Below are 17,098 nucleotides of genomic sequence, written 5' to 3'. Positions count from 1 at the left end.
GGCACAATCACTTCCCTACTCCTGCTGGCCACACTATTGCTGATACAGGCCAGGACGCTGTTGGCCTTCTTGGCCACCTGGGCACACTGCCGGGCTCATGTTCAGCCGGCTGTCAACCAGCACCCCCAGGTCCCTTTCCACCGGGCTGCTCTCTAGCCACTCCTCCCCAAGCCTGTAGCGTTGCATGGGGTTGTTGTGACCCAAGTGCAGGACCCGGCACTTGGCCTTATTAAACCTCATACAGTTGACCTCAGCCCATCGATCCAGCCTGTCCAGATCCCTCTGCAGAGCCCTCCTACCCTCCAGCAGATCAACATGGTGGCACTGGATTAATGCTTGGACTTGATGATCTTGAAGGTCCTTTCCAACCTAGTGATTCTGTGATTCTGTGATTCTGTGATTCTGTAATAAAGATATTGAACAAGACCAGCCCCAGAACCGAGCCCTGGGGAACACCGCTTGTGACCAGCCGCCAGCCAGATTTAACGCCGTTCACCACAACTCTCTTGGCTCGGCCATCCAGCCAGTTCCTCACCCAGTGAAGAGTAAACCTGTCTAAGCCACGAGCCGCCAATTTCTCCAGGAGAATGCTGTGGGAGACGCTGTCAAAGGCTTTACTAAAGTCCAGGTAGACAACACCCACAGCCTTTCCCTCATCCACTAGGCAGGTCACCTGGTCATAGAAGGAGATCAGGTTGGTCAAGCAGGACCTGCCTTTCATGAACCCATGCTGGCTGGGCCTGATCCCTTGGTTGTCCTGCAGGTGCCCTGTGAGCACTCTCAAGACCAACCGCTCCATAATCTTCCTCGGTACAGAAGTCAGGCTGACAGGCCTGTAGTTCCCAGGATCCTCCTTCCGGCCTTTCTTGTAGATGGGCGTCACATTGGCAAGCCTCCAGTCTCCTGGGACCTCCCCTGTTAACCAGGACTGCTGATAAATGATGGAGAGTGGCTTGGCAAGCTCCTCCGCCAGCTCTCTCAGTACTCTTGGGTGGATGTACACATTCAAGTATTCATTTGTGCAAATAATGCACAAATCAAACCGGCAGAACTTCTATTATCTAGATGAAGGGGTTATTTTTATTGTATTATTCAGTTTCATGTTAATATTAAACAGAAAGAAAGTAGAGTCCACTGGTATATCAGTTACCTAATTAGCCAAAGCCCCCTCAGAAATTAACATAAAATTCTGCTGTTTAGTCTTCATGTTTTATGTCCCTGTTTCCCACTCTGCAATTCTGTAAAAGACAAGTACTTTCACTACCATAGCAACCACAGAAACATGTGATACTGTATGTATGAAACATCTTTTAAGAAAGTACACAGCACCATGGGAACTGAGCTGTCAACTCTTGGGGGCAGCAAATGCTTGCAACAAAAGCAATTCAAATACATCATTCAAACAAATGATAGACGTTTCACACTAGCGATGCAAGACAGACAAAGACTGAGGATCTGTGCTACTGTAGGACCCTTCAGATATTTCCTATTACTGCTTGTGAACTGGAAATTTTAGGCATGCTTGTCAGGAGATTGAACACGATGCTCCTTTTGCACAGGAAAATATTTTTCTAAACACACCAGTAATCCAGGCATTGTAACTATATTCTTTTCACGATACTTACCTTTCTAACACTTTCAATAGTTTTCTGTTTCCAATGTTATGCACTTTAATTTAACTGTATCAAACATCTCTGATTCGGACAGTGTTTAGTGTGTTGTTGCAGATAACTTTGGATGTCTACAGATGCATCTTAACTTTATTTCAATGACTATGTAGATGAATGGAGTAAATATCTCATGAGTCCCTTTAGAAAAAAGTGTGTATGTAAGCCGTGTGTTCTGGAACTTTTCAGGTCTTTTTACTTAGGATTACTTTGTAATTCTCCCTTCCTTAATTATAGCTATTTTTTTACCTTATGCTCAATTGTGCAGCAAAAGTACATTTCTAAAATGACACCACAAGGAGCAGATACAATAAAACAACACTCCTGCACAAGGAGCAGATACAATAAAAAAGTAGTACAGACTTTTTTACTTCTAAGTTTTGTAAACAGACATAAACTCATGTTCCCGTAGCAAGTTAGGTTTGACACATGGAATTACAGTAGAAGCAACCACTAGCTGGACCTCGGTTTTTATGATAATCTCATGAATTGATTCAAGCCTCCCAGATACGTAATCTGCATTTTTACAGAGTAGGATTTGAGCATAGTATAAGTTAACATTGGTAAGGCAACATCAAATGTCTGAGCTGAATCAAAGATTAGCATATTGCAGTGCAGTTTCCATCTGCTAAACTGCACCTAATCACATCAGTCATTCTTTGCTCCTGAACAGGAAGGATCACCACATCAGAACATGAGAATGGCCATAAAGTGTCCATCTTGTCTCCAGCAGCAGTCATAAATGAAAGCCAGGAGGATGGAAAGAGCAGGCAAATGTTCTCTCAACCACTCCTTTCTTTTCAGCTCAGGGACTTGCTCCACCTGTTGCAGTGTAATGAGCACAGCTGAAGAGAAGTACTAGTATATAAGAATTCTACTGATAAAATGAAGTGCTGCTTCTCCTCAGAAATGTGCTTAGTGGGTAAAGTAAGACTTTCAGTCTCAAGGAACAGTGTGTGTATTCATTCACCAGAACGGGGGAAATTCTAAATAATAGAATATGAACTTCAATTGTACTTATTCAATCTGTAAATGCACTATAGAGTTACCTTTACAAACAACTGAAGTTGCCGTACCAGAGTGAATAGCTGGTCTCACTGAATCAATTGATTTCACAGGAACTGTGTTTCAACCTCAGAAAAACCTATTTCCTTCCTTTTTATAGAAATTACTTAAATTGCCTCCTTTCACTGCCAGCCTTGTCATCTGGTGTTTTGTAAGACCTTTTGAACCATGTGGCACAGAAATGTAACACTGCAACATCCCAGTTACCTGTAAATAAATCTTGCATCTATTATTTAATCCTTCAAGCCTCCTGAAGGTGGACTGGGGAGTGACCACCCTCAGGGGACCACCTGCATTGATGCTGTGACAGGGAACAGGAGCCCTGCAGGGTCACTCTGAGGACAGAAATGTGACCAGCACACTGGAACTAGTGCTGTTACTGTGATCCTCCTGGATTAAACTTCAATTGAGCCCTGCTATTCTCTTCAGTTACCGTTGACTAGAAATGGCTACAGCTTGTTCTCATGACTGAAGGAGAACAAAATCTTATTCCATCAGGACCTGCTTAGTAGCAGGTATATGATTTTACCCTTTTCTTAGGTAATCAGTAAATGTGTCCTTAAAAAGATCAGTAGAGCATACAGCAACTGTCATCACTTTTGCACTAAATGCAAATTAGAGAATCTCCAAAACAAGGCAGAGAGCATAAGCCTTCAGATTAGTTGCAAGATGTAGCATTGCCAGGGTACTTGCAAGTGATTCACCACGAAAGACAGAACAGCACTCTGAGAAAGGAAGAACCTTGAAGTGAAGAAGAGAAGATGGTACAATCCCTCATAAAAAATGTGAACACTGCATTACGCAGATCACTGCATGGTAAAACCACCACTGGTCTAAATTGAAAAAACTGGATTACATCCTATCCAAGCAGAATTTAAGTGTCACCACAAAAAAGGAGCATTAAAGAAATATGAAGAATTTGGGAGCAATATTTGTATATGTATTACACTTTGCTTGGGCTGAGGAATATGACAACTCTGAGTTAGAGCTGAGTACAAAGGTATGAGTGGTATATAGTATGATACTTTCATTACAGTAATGAAAGCATAAACACAACTTCAGTTTGTCTTCTACAACACTTTTTTAATGCCTTATGGGAACCCTACGAATGTGTCCAAGATTTGGGAATTATAGTGCATAGGTACGCAGAAAAATGGGTCCATCAGCTGATGGCAGTTGCATGCATGTATAGAGAAAAAACATTCTCTTTCTCTTTACTGTAACGTTTATATTCTTGACTATTATATATCTTGACTATTCCTCTTCAGTTCTCTTTTGGTTAGGTTTCATTTAGGTTATGTTTTCTGTATGTCTGAAAATCCCATTGCTCTCGTTAAAGTCTGCCCAGCGGATCTAAGTCTTTCTTGAAGGGCAGTTGCCCAAGTTGGATACCCTATTCTGCATACCCTGTGGTTTTATCAGTGCTGATCAGACTAAATGGATTACTTCACTTGTTTTGTGGTCTATATTCTGTTCATATAACCTAGTCTGAGATTTGCTTCTTCTGTGAAGCAAGTCAACCCTGGGTCATGTTCAGCTTGTGGTTTGCCCCCAGCTCCTCCTTAGCCAGCTGTTCCATGCATGGTATTTGTGCAGTTGGTTGATTGCTCCTGCTTTCACATAGTACTTTTAGGCCCGCTCAGCTTTATTCAAATCATGGCACCACTCAAAATTTCCTTCCATTTTGACAGCTAAACATAAATAAGTACACTTTGGGTACGATTTTCCAATAAATTATTCACTCACTCTTACGAGCGTCAAGAAAAATCTTCCCTAAGCTGTTCATGAGCAAGTCTTATGGGACAGTTGTCAAAAGCGTTAGGAGTGTCTGGAAACATGGAATTATCTGCTGCATCCTGAGTTCTAAGTCCTGTTACTTTATAGTAAAAGCCTTGGCATAATTTAATAGAATCATGGAATCATAGAATATCTTGAGCTGGAAGGGACCCATAAGGATCATTGGTTCCAACTCCCTGCTCCTCACAGGACTACCTAAGACATTATTCTTGACAATGTTTGCAAGTTATTTGTTAGTGGGATTTTTCAAGTAATTGAAAATTTAATTGTTCTTTCCATCTCCCTTCTCTCCCATTGAAGTTGTGTATTGCATTTTCCCTCTGTAGATTCTTGTTGTCTCATTTTTCTTTCACAAGTACACAGAAGGCTGCTTATGCCCTGAGGTTATATCAGGCATTCTGCTAAGTAAATTTTCATAGTGTATCACACTGATATGAAAATTATTTTAAGCTGCTTTCATTTAGAACATATTTAAAAATTGCCTAGCTTGTTCTTTCCTTATTTTATGCTAAAATCGTATGTTTTATCACTCAATTAAATGTGTTAGCTTCCTGTTCACAAATGATCTCTTTAGTGAATTCTGAAGTGCCTGTAACTTTTCATCTCTCCTATGGAGCAAAGCTCTGTTATCCTTGCTCTTCTTATTGTTACTAATGTAATTATTACTTACAAATTTCTTTCTTGTTACTCTTGGTCTTCCTTGCTAATTGCAGCTGTTTGTACCTTCGCCTGAGTTTTGTGTCTTCCAAAAAATACTTGTCCCTAACAGTCTAACCTAATTTCCACTTTCTCTGTGCTCTCTTCCTGTGTTTGGGGCTAATAACAAGCTCATGACTTAGCCAGATTGGTCTCTTTCTGCATTTTCCATCCTTCCTCTGTGTTGGGCCAGTTTGTACTTGTGCCTCAATACCATTTCTTTGAAGAATTGCCAGGTCTCTTTAAGTCCTTTTCCCCATGAACCTGCCTGCCATAAATTCTTAACTAATGTTTCCCTGAGTTTACTGGAATCTACCTTCCTGAAGTTTATTGTTTTTATTTTGCCTTTTCCTCTCTGGTTTCACCGCTCTTTGCTGGTATTCTCATAACAGATTTCTCTGTGGTAAGTACTTCTGATACTCCACGGAAGCAGTGAAAGGCTTCTGAATTAGAAGTGCACAAAATCACATCCAGCACACAAGATTTGTCAAAGAACACTCCCAATTCTCTGAGAGCACTGTATTGTCACTTCAGTTTTATTTGCTGAGACCGTGTCATGGGAAAGTATTTAATACAACTTTTTAGTGTCTTTTATTTCTGTTTACAGGGTTACAGCCAGCACCATGTGACAAGCCAGCTCTCCGTGGATGACTGCAAACAATAGTTTGAGAACTACTGACTTAGAGTACAGCAGTTGCTCTATTGGAGCAGGTCCTTGGTCATTCAAAACAAGGTGGAAAAAAACCCTTAATGACTTAGAATGCAATGCACGCATGTGAAGATTACTCAGGATAAAGTTCAAGAAAGAATTACAGGGAAAGCATAATTGCAGAGAATATTCTGAAGATTGACTCCATCCTTAAAATTCAAGCACTTCATTTTCCAGTCTGATCCAAAGTTTATAGCCAAAAGAAAATTAACATTCCCACTGACGGCACTTAACATTATTAGAATAGGCAGGTTTTCTTTCCTCCGCTTTCAAACTTTTCTTAGAATTAGCTTTGTTTCATTTTCTCCCCAAGCACGTGACTTCACTGAAAATCCTTTTCTTCTCAAAGTCTCCCGCATCAAACTTTCTGTTTGTTTTTAAAAGGTTAATCCATTTTGTCAGAGCTTAAGTTAGAATTTCAGAAAAACCTGTAACTTTGCCTGTCCTGATTATCCAGTCCTTTCTCTTTTTTAACTCCATGTTCATCTTTGTTACCTCTGAAGAAAACATCTTATGTAGTAGATTAGAGAAGGAATCTATTTCTTCAATATGCAGTGCTTTTCAATACCGAAATATTGTATAAAAGATTATGTACATACAACAGTGATCTTTTAAAAGAAATCCTTAAATACATGTTTGCATGTCACCAGTGTTTCACAGGTATTAGGCTTTTTCTTAGAGATTTTTTTTTAATTCCTCTAACTCCTTTGCAATGATAACCTTTTCTCAAAAACTATTTCATTATTTTGTATGCAGTAAGAAAGCTATTTCTTTTCAGTGTACTGTAAATTTCCACTATTTTCATGCAAAACCTCAAATGCTCCTGCAGTCAAATCAAGTGTTTTATATGCACGTTGGTGAGGTTTGTGCTGATTTCTTTATGACATGGAGTTAATGCTGTAGCAGCAACTCTTCAGCTTGGTCCTTTACATTTCTAGGGCGAAAAAATAGCAAGTACTGAAGTGATTAATTAAGAGAATTAAGAGGATTATGTTAGTTAATGTATGCAGAGTGCTTGAAGATGAAAAGAACCATAAGAGTACTAGGTAAATGCGGTGTTACTAGAAGTTAAAAGTCATTCAAAAATATATAAAACACCATGTAAACATATGAAGTAGGTGTTTGGCAAACTGGAGTCCAGAACCATCCAACACAGGATAGTCTTGTAACCTTCAAGCTGCTGCTGTATGGATGTGTAGTGCTATCAAGCCTCTCAGAACTACTGATGAAATGATCAGTATTTTTGCAAAATATTTAAAGTTAAAGAAAGAACAGGATGTATATTAATGTTTTAATCTATTTTGTCTGCTTAGGGTACCTTAGGATTGAAAAGCCCTTATTTTGTAAAATGCTGCATTTTATTTAAGGGGGAGGTTGTGATTTTTGTTTAGTCATCCATCTGTGTGTACACTTGCAAAATCAAGGTCTGTGATTCCAATCTCTTCTTAGAAAGGACCCCAATATGCCTCCACATATGAGGCAGCAAGTCCTCAGCTCTGCGTGGGCTGAGTGACTCCACATCCAGTATAGACACGCTTTTGCTCTTGTTGCGTTGAACAATTCTGCAACAACAGTCCCACAATGCCTTACACCAGCCTCTTGGCCTGAGGTTTCAGCTCTGCTGGCTTGAGGTGTGGCTGAGCTGAAGGTCCCCTTTGAAAAAGTGCACTTCTGCCAGTCCAAGTTTTTAAAGAGGACCAAATGCTACAATTCCATTACATTGGTCGATCATGTAACTGTGAGGAAAAGGCAATGACCATGCAGTCCACACTTCCTGGGAAACTACAGGAAGGAAATATTTACAACCTGTTGTTGAAGGACTTCCAGGCATCAGATGGAAGGCTGGGACGAGAAGCAATGCCACATCCCCACCATGGATCCTGGAGTGACTCTGTGGAACAAACAGTATTTCAGTGAGCGCTGGACCTAATGAACCCTGATTTCCTGTATGCACTGGTTGAGTAACTGTTTAAATGAATCACACTGAGGTTATGCTTTCAGCTCAGCCCTTATCAGACATCAGAAAATGAGAGAAAAATACTAGGAATGTCTGTGCTGTGGGAAAAAAGTTTAGTTGAAATTTGTATTGTGTGAGATACTGGGGAGCCTAAACAGAGGAGAATCCTTGGCTCCCTAAGACTTGTATAAAGAAAGCATGATCTCTTGTGAGCCTTGATTGCTCAAGAAATCAAGCCAAAAAGCCTGGAGCAACTGTTGAGACTGACTCCTTCTGTAGGGAGCCCTCATATCATTCTTTCAAGGGGGGCAAACACTGCACAGTTCCAACTGTGTTTCTGAGCTTCATAGAGAAAAGAAAGAGAAGGAAAAGAACCTTCTAACAAGGAATGGGGAAAGTCTAGGTAGATGCCATTCAGATTTTAAGTTATTTAAGCTCTACCAAAAGAGGTCGAGTTAGTTCCAGGAAACAAACTAGAGCAAGGACAATTCTGGTAGATGTAGTTTTTCTGCCTCTTGCAGCATATTCCTTTTGTCATTTGGCCTTCTACTAAACCAGGTGTGAAAGTAACTCCATTCGCTGCTCAAGTGTATACAAAAAATAATACAGGGCTGGAAATTATGTTTATTTTGCAGATACTCACTCCTTTTGCAGCTCAGAGATCTGAGGCCACTGCCACATAATGCCCAATTCCTCTCAATGGTATCGATGCCTACTCAGTTGGTAACCAAGCAGTGGGGATAAGACACAAAACGCTGGTGTCTATCTTTGTAGTTTTCTGCTGCCCTACCATAGATTGAGATAGCACATTTGAGTTGTTTGAGGATATCTTTCTTTCCTTATTTTTTCCTGTGAAGGACCAAATGTGGTCCAGCTGCCAGCACCCTGGGTGAAAGTACAGTATCAACACTCATTGGAAGTGCATGTTGAGGTGGGTAAATGGAGGTGATTTCCTGCTTTTCCCTGGGCCTAGGGCAGGATTTACTATCTCTGGGTATTGATCACCTTCAGTAGCAAGTCAAAGTAGCTCCTAGTAGCAAAACTTCCAGAATAGGCATGGAATGTACTTAAATTTGTGGCAAAATAATTGCAAATGTGAAACTGAGAAGAGGGGTGGAGGTTCCTGAACACAAAACTTGTCAGGGTAAGGGATTGGGCAGTTCCTAACTGAAGAATCTACCTTTTGCTGGTTTTAGTATCTTCAAGCAAACAGAACCTCAATTGCATTCTTTTGTAAATATGTCTGGAGACTACCTGTCTCAGATTCCCTATTCCTGATCCTAGCAGAAACAACCCATCAAGACCCTGAATTTTGGCTAACTTTTTAGCCCAGTAGTGTGACAATATGTGGTGTGAAGTGTGTGTGTGAAGATGATAGGATCTGTCAAGAAAGCAGATAGTTAGTGTAATGAATATCCAAATTTGAACACTGAAATTATTCAGCCATACTGGATTGCCTGTTTCCCTTTCGTCAGAATTCTAATTTTTTTGTTTTTAAGCTTTAGATTAATTCAGGTTCGCAAGAACAACGGTCACATTCTGGAGCAAACGATACAGACAGACACTACCATATCAAGACTGGAGAGGTATCTGCCTGATTCATCACGGAGTTGCAATGAAATCTAGAAACTGAAGTAAATGCCCTTACCCAGCAGAGACCTTGAAGAAGACACAGAGGTCTGCAGTGAAGGCTCTGTGGAGCAAGATCCGGGGCATATGGCCAGGAAAAACTGCGGTGACCATAGCACTACTATGCATCACGCCATTTCAGATACCAGAACAGTTTCGGTATCTGTGGAGACGCTGTGCTCTGGGCTAGCAGCGAATCTGCGGAGGCACAGACGTAACAGAAGGGCAAGTTCTGGTCTCCTGTGCCTTCCTTGCTGTGTTTGAAATCAGTGAACGAGACCATTTGTTTAAGGCAGACTAAGCAAAGTTTCAGACCAAGACAGGTAGTTTTCAAGAACTTACAACCAACAGGTAACAGGAAAAGGTACAATCCTCACCTCTCCAAAACAGCTTTCTATATAGAACTTCTGTAATTCTAAATATTAGACACCAAAGACTGTAAAATAATTTCTGTGTTTCTGTGGGTTGAAAGATACTGCATAAATGCAAATGTTCTTCAAAAGAAATTGGTTTCTTTATGGATTCTTGTCACAACCAGACACCTCACAGTTTAATTTCAAAGAACTCCTTTTGAGATAGTTTTTAAGAATATATTCTTATCTTAACTTTTTGGCTTTAAAAAACATCTGCTTAATTGAAAAAAGTAAAAATCAGTTATCAAAACTGCAGCTTCTTGTCGGGTATTTAGGAATACAAACTTAAATAATCCATACTTACAACCCCTTATATGTTGTCTTGTTGTAAAAAAAAAAAAAAAAAAATTCTTATTCTTTTATTCATGGACTAATACTTGACAGCAATAAAAACCCATTTCACTGTCAGTCTCCATGTAAAATGAGATGAAAGCCCAGTTTAAAAAATTTAGAAAAGTCATCTCCTGTGGAAGAAAGATAATGGTTTCTTTTCTTGACAGTTCAGTCAGTCTTTTTAAAACGAAGCACAGAAATCACAAATTATTTTTGTTTTCTGTTCTACTACGTGGGAACTTGCCTGAAATTGGAGTGCCATGTCGTCGTTTTTATTCAGTGACACATAAGCACCACCTTCTGGTAAAGATCGTATTTCTCAGTGATTATAGGGATAGAGAGGTCCCATTTGTTTATTACTGAAGGTCTGTATTTGAGTTTTTTACTCTATGACATTGTCAGGTTTTATACTGTAGCAAGATAAACAGCTTAAAGAAATGTTTTGATATTAATAATAATAAAAGTTTTGATAACGATTATGACCTAATTATTTGCATTACCTCATAGAGTAGTAACAGCATTACTTTAATGCCAATAAGCCTCATTCACGGACCAGGAGTCCATGTGTGAGTCCTGGGTGATTTTTTTGTCAAAAATCTAACAATATAAAATAACTGACATTAGCTACCGTCAGACAAGGGGACATTGAGATACTGTTGGTCGGTATGATAAGCAAACCAGAATCTGAATTATTATGCTTTTGTAGGCATATTAGTGAAGACTGTTTCAAAGTGTTGTTTCTAAGCATCAGGGTTATTTCAGGAGAAGGTAGCTGATGGAATACTGAAGTCTGTATCTCAGTAAAAATGGGAAATAGTAGAGCTGTGGGCACAAAAGAGTCTTAGAAATGGGGAAAGAGGACAACAGCTTGTATTTCCTAAAGAATAGGAAAAAGCTGTCAGTGAAAAACTGCCCAGAAGATTGTATCAGGGCCAACATAACAAGTTGGAAAAAGTTTTCTTCTTCATACATATAACCAGGAGAACATATTACCTGTCAAAGGCAGAAATGCCCTAATAGAAATGTGATAATAAAGCTTGAAGAGTTTTGTTATGCAAGTGAATAGGGATCTCTGCTTTTCAGAAAAAGTCAGTGGCCATCAAGCACAGCCCTGTGGAACCTTCTTGAACAAGGTCTGAGTCCAAGGCGATGCTCAAGTTACATAGTAATTCAGGTGTGCTGAACTTGCCAGCAGCCAGGGGCTACAGAGGGAAGCATGAATGGGCTTTTCAACCTCTTCACAGAATCACAGAATCATTAACGTTGGAAAGGACTGTCAAGATCATCAAGTCCAACCATCAGCCCAGCACCACCATGCCCCCTAAACCATGTCCTGAAGCACCACATCCACATGTTTTTTGAACACTTCCAAAGATGGTGACTCCACCACCTCCCTGGGCAGCCTGTTCCAATGCCTGACCACTCTCTCGGTGAAGAATTTTTTCCTAATATCGAATGTAAACCTCCCCTGGCACAACTTGAGGCCACTTCCTCTCATCCTACCACTAGTTACTTGGGAGAAGAGACCAACACCTACCTCACCACAACCCCCTTTCAGGTAGTTGTAGAGAGCAATAAGGTCTCCCCTCAGCCTCCTCTTCTCCAGACTGAACAACCCCAGTTCCCTCAGCCAATCCTCATAAGACTTGTGCTCCAGACTCCTCACCATCTTCATTGCCCTTCTCTGGACACGCTCCAGCACCTCCACATCCTTCTTGTAGAGAGGGGCCCAAAACTGAACACAGTATTCAAGGTGCAGCCTCACCAGTGCCGAGTACAGGGGCACAATCACTTCCCTAGTCCTGCTGGCCACACTCTTTCTGATACAGGCCAGGACGCTGTTGGCCTTCTTGGCCACCTGGGCACACTGCTGGCTCATGTTCAGCCGGCTGTCAACAAGCACCTCCAGGTCCTTTTCCGCTGGGCAGCTCGCCAGCCACTCCTCCCCAATTCTGTAGCGTTGCATGGGGTTGTTGTGACGCAAGTGCAGGACCTGGCACTTGGCCTTATTAAACCTCATACAGTTGACCTCAGCCCATTGATCCAGCCTGTCCAGATCCCTCTGCAGAGCCTTCCTACCCTCCAGCAGATCAACACTCCCACCCAACTTGGTGTCATCTGCAAACTTACTGAGGGAGCACTCGATCCCCTCATCCAGATTATCAATAAAGATATTGAACAAGACCAGCTTCTTCTCCTGTTACATCCCAAGGAAGTGCCAAAACAACTGTTCATGTTGCTCCAGTCTATAGCTCTGTGTGAAGATGGCAATTGCTTACGGGAGAAGGCTGCACTGGTCCTGAGTTTTCTAGATGATGAGGGAAGTGATTTTATGAACACAAGAAGCCGCTGTTTCTGTACCACCAAATAACCAAAGTGGCCAAAAGGAAATGTGCCATACTAGGCATGAAGACTATCAATGAGATAAAGGCAAGGCCATGTGTTTCTGTGATACATTTTCTGAGAAATATCTGGCACACTCAAGGCAAGATAAAATAATAAACAATGATAATTGTTAATGTCATAAAAATGCTGTGCTTTGCATGGCATGTCTTTGAACTGTGAGCAAGGAGAGTAATGCTGGCAAGACAAAACAGACTTCAGGAACTTCAGCAAACAGCTGCACAACAGGGAGTAGTTTTAAAAGGCACCAGCCATGAAAGAATTGGGCAACTTGTCAGACTGCTTGAAGATTATACTGATAGACAGCATTTTTATTAGAAAGCTTTCAGTTTGTTTTTTCAGATTTGCTCACAAAGAGCAGATGTTTTAAATTATTGGGTGTTGCTTATTCAGTTAATATTTTGCAGATGGTATTAATTCTTCAGCTTTTGAAAAGAAGCATATCACAGGAAGTAGAAGACCTTCCTTTTCCAGTGTCCCACTAGGGAAACAATGACAGAAAGCCTCTAGATCAGTTCAGAGTGTAACTTAATCAGTCACTAGAATTTTCTGTAGATTGCCACATTATGCTTTATTAATATACAAGACAGTAAGATGCCTGTTCAGGGGAATTTATGACGTGTATTAAATGATAGAATCATTGAATGGTTGAGGTTGGAAGGGACATCTAGAGATAGTCTAGTCCCAACCTCACTGCTCAGAGCAGGGTCACCTGAATATCACCAAGGATGGAGACTCCACAACATCTCTGGGAAACCTGTTTTGGTGTTCAATCACCCTTACAGTAAAAAAGTTTTTTCTTCTGTTTAAACAGTATTTCTTGTATCTCAGTTTCTTCCCATTGCTTTTTGTCCTGTCGCTGGGCACCGCTGACAAGAGTCTGACTCCATCGTCTTTAGTCTGTCATCCCCACGCCCAGTGATCTATACACATTGATAACATCCCCCTGAGCTTTCTCTTCTCCAGGCTGAACAGTCCCAGCTCTCTCATCCTCTCTTTGTAATCAGAAGCTCCAATCCCTTAATTGTCTTCTTGGCCCCTCAGTGGACTCGCTCCAGTATTGGTGCCAGTACTGACCCGTAGGGTCAAGTGACTGGCTGCCAGCTGGGTTTATGTCACTTATGACATCTGTTTGAGGTTGGCAGTTCAGCCAGTTTTTTCCCATCTCTCTGTCTACTTACGTAGTCTATGCTTTGTCAGCTTGTCTATAAGGATGTTTTGGGAGACAGTGTCAAAAGGTCTTACTGAAATTGAAATAAACACCATCCACTGCTCTCCCCTCATCCACCAAGCCCTCCAGCTGTGTAATAAACAATAAACCTGTAAAGTGAGTCATATGTGAGAGATGGCTATAGTCACAGCATGTATTGAATTAACAGAAAGATGACACTGTCTGGCTACATTTCTTTTACAGAAAGGGTTAGACCATGTTTGATTTGAGGACGTGTGATCAGGTCAGGAATGAAGAATATCAATGTTGCTGATACAAACCTTCAACCATCACTGCAGTGATGACAGGGCCACATGATAAGGTATTTAAGCACCTTCTGTAGTTGTTTCACATATATCAGATGCTTGTATCCTTTCAAAAACTGTGAGTCTCAGGTGTAACCTTTCAAGACATTTTTGTAATAAGTCATTTTAAGTCTCTGAAAGATTAGAAAAATCTAATCCAAAGTAGCCATATTTGTCATCTCCAAGTGTATCCGCCGTATGTTACTTTTTCTCTTTACCACAAGTGGCGTAGTGCTTCTAATTTGCCCTATGTCCCCATATCCCATCTGCCTCTGGCCTTCTGATAAAAAGGTCAGCGTGAACTAGAATCTGTCACTGCACATCTATTAAGCTCTGAATTCTTACAATTAATTTAAAACTTTGTCTCTGTCGTGGTTTAGCCCCAGCCGGCAACTAAGCACCACGCAGCCGCTCGCTCACTCCCCCTCCCACAGTAGGGTGGGGGAGAGAATTAGGAAAAAAACCCTTGTGGGTTGAGATAAACACAGTTTAATAGGACAGAAAGAAAGAAGGAAACAACAATGATAATACCGACAAAGGAATGTACAAGAACAAGTGATGCCCAATACAGCAATTGCTCACCACCCGGCGATCGACAGCCCGTCCCCGAGCAGCGATTTCCGCCCCCCGGCCAACTCCAGTTTATGTACTGGGCATGACGTCGGATGGTAGGGAATATCTCTTTGGCCAGCCTGGGTCAGCTGTCCCGGCTGTGTCCCCTCCCAGCTCCCCGTGCACCCCCAGCCTGCTCGCTGGCAGGCCAGCACAGGAAGCTGGACTGTCCTTGACTGCTCAGCAGCAACCCAAAACATCAGCACATTATCAACAGTTTCTCATCCCAAATCCAAAACAGTCTCACACTGGCTTCTGTGAAGAAAACCAGCTCTATCCTGGCTGAAACCAGGACAGTCTCTGAAAGGGATTTTTTTTCCTGATTGTTGATTGCATTTTTCCTTAAATGTATTTGCCATGATCTTAGCTATATTTATTATAGTAGGAGCTGTTTTTAAGAATATCTTATCAGTTCAGAAGAAGATATTGTACAGGACCAAAGGACTCACATTCACATTCAGGGTGAAAGGTGCAATGTGTCTAAAGCTTCCAAGCACCAGCAACTCATAATAAATTCTTTGTTCTTGTCTCAATTTCCAAAACACTGAAGTGTCAATTTTAGGTAAATGTAACTGATCATATCAACAATGTTACTTTACAAAATAATGCCAATCTGTTCTTCTGTTTTCATTGCTTTAGAAAAGTTTTTATGAGTTAGTAGTAGCATTCACCATTAAAACGTATTTCTTACTTCTTGCTACATTTCTGCCTTATTTTTCTTGACATAATTGAACTGTAACTGACCTGCAGAATGGTTGAAATCTAGTAGGAGCAGAAGGCTTAATGTGTTATTTTAGGAAGTGTATACTGAACTCTTGATGAGCCACAGGTACACAGTTTTCGTAAGAAATCTGATGGTGGCATTGCTGTCTCTCAGCAGAAACCTTTCTATGCCTGGATAGTTCCGTTGGCAAAAGCATGTAGCGTGGCTCCATACGATGCAGCACTTCCAAGGGGAAGGACTTGCTTGAGCCATGGAGTACCAACAAGTAGAACCTCCCCTTTACCTGCTGCTTTACTTCTTCATTAGGGCAATTTATTCCTTACCACGTGGGTAACCAAGTTTACTACCGGTTCCCTCCGGGAATGGAAATATGCTGCCCCATCTCCTCTTAACAGAAATAAGGCCAAGCAGAAGATGTGCACCTTTTCCTAGTTAGATAGTTATCTGGCCAATTTCTTTTGAAATTTCATTGTAGCAGAGAGTAGCATTTAGTCTATTTATGTTGTGATGGTGTGCCTTGGGTGTGAATGGTGCGTAATTTTAATTTCTTCCAGGCCAAATTACAGGCATGCTTTGTCTTACTTTGCTCTTCTTCACATATAGATCTATGTCATCTGGGATGACAAGTCACATCAGGGACACATGAGACCACACAAGAAACACCACTCTGTGTGACCATTCTAATTTCTGCCCCAGAAGCATGTTCTTTTGTTCATTCAGTCATGGCAGCTTTATGACCCTGTACTGTGTTGGGATTTTGTATACTTATCCTTTTGAACCCTGCTTTGATTATAGTAAGCTTTCTATTTCTTAGCCTTCATTTAAACTGAAGGGTGACAAATCAGACTTCATTAGTGCTGTCCTTGATTTAAAAATACTAGGGATGGATAAGGGTCTGGGTCTTCACCATTAACGAGTAGTTTATTTATAATTTTAATGTTGTTTTCAGTAGCCATCAGTAGCTTCAAGACATCTGCTTAAATGCCACTGAATTTCATTTGGATAGAAATTAGTACAAGTTGTTTAAACATGTATCCAGGAGCTTTTTTCCTATATACAGGATATAGGGTATCTAGCAAAAATAGCTATGCTGTTTTGCTACTGCAATTTCTTCTTAAGAAAGTTTCTTTAAAATCTGTGCATGATCCTTTGAAGAGCCTTTCAGTCAAGTCTATGCCTGCCTTGCTCCCAGGAGCCAGTTCTTCCTTTAACACTGGTCTGGGCATTTCTGCTTTCCTTGGCTTATAATTTTGGCAATGTTGATCAACACTTCGTAATTTGTTGCTACTGACACAAAGCTAGTATAAAACATTTCTCACCATTCCATTACCTTTTTTAAATCTCGAAATAAATGAGATATATGGCTCCTTTTATCTTTATGCAACATAGGGAATCACTGATGCCTATAAATGTAATTCTACAGAGGAATGATATCTCCCTCTCAAACATATAGCTGGAGCCTTCTCCATTTGAATTACTTCACATCCTGAGTTATTGCTTTAGCTATCACAGTCCATGCTGCTTCTGTGGCCAAACTGGATTTTTATCAAGAGGATACCACCTAGCTGTAGACTTTGC

The sequence above is a fragment of the Phaethon aethereus genome (assembly GCF_964289735.1).
Source record: "Phaethon aethereus genome assembly, chromosome: Z".
In the NCBI taxonomy this organism is placed as follows: domain Eukaryota; kingdom Metazoa; phylum Chordata; class Aves; order Phaethontiformes; family Phaethontidae; genus Phaethon; species Phaethon aethereus.
Note: the sequence above shows the minus strand (reverse complement) of the source record.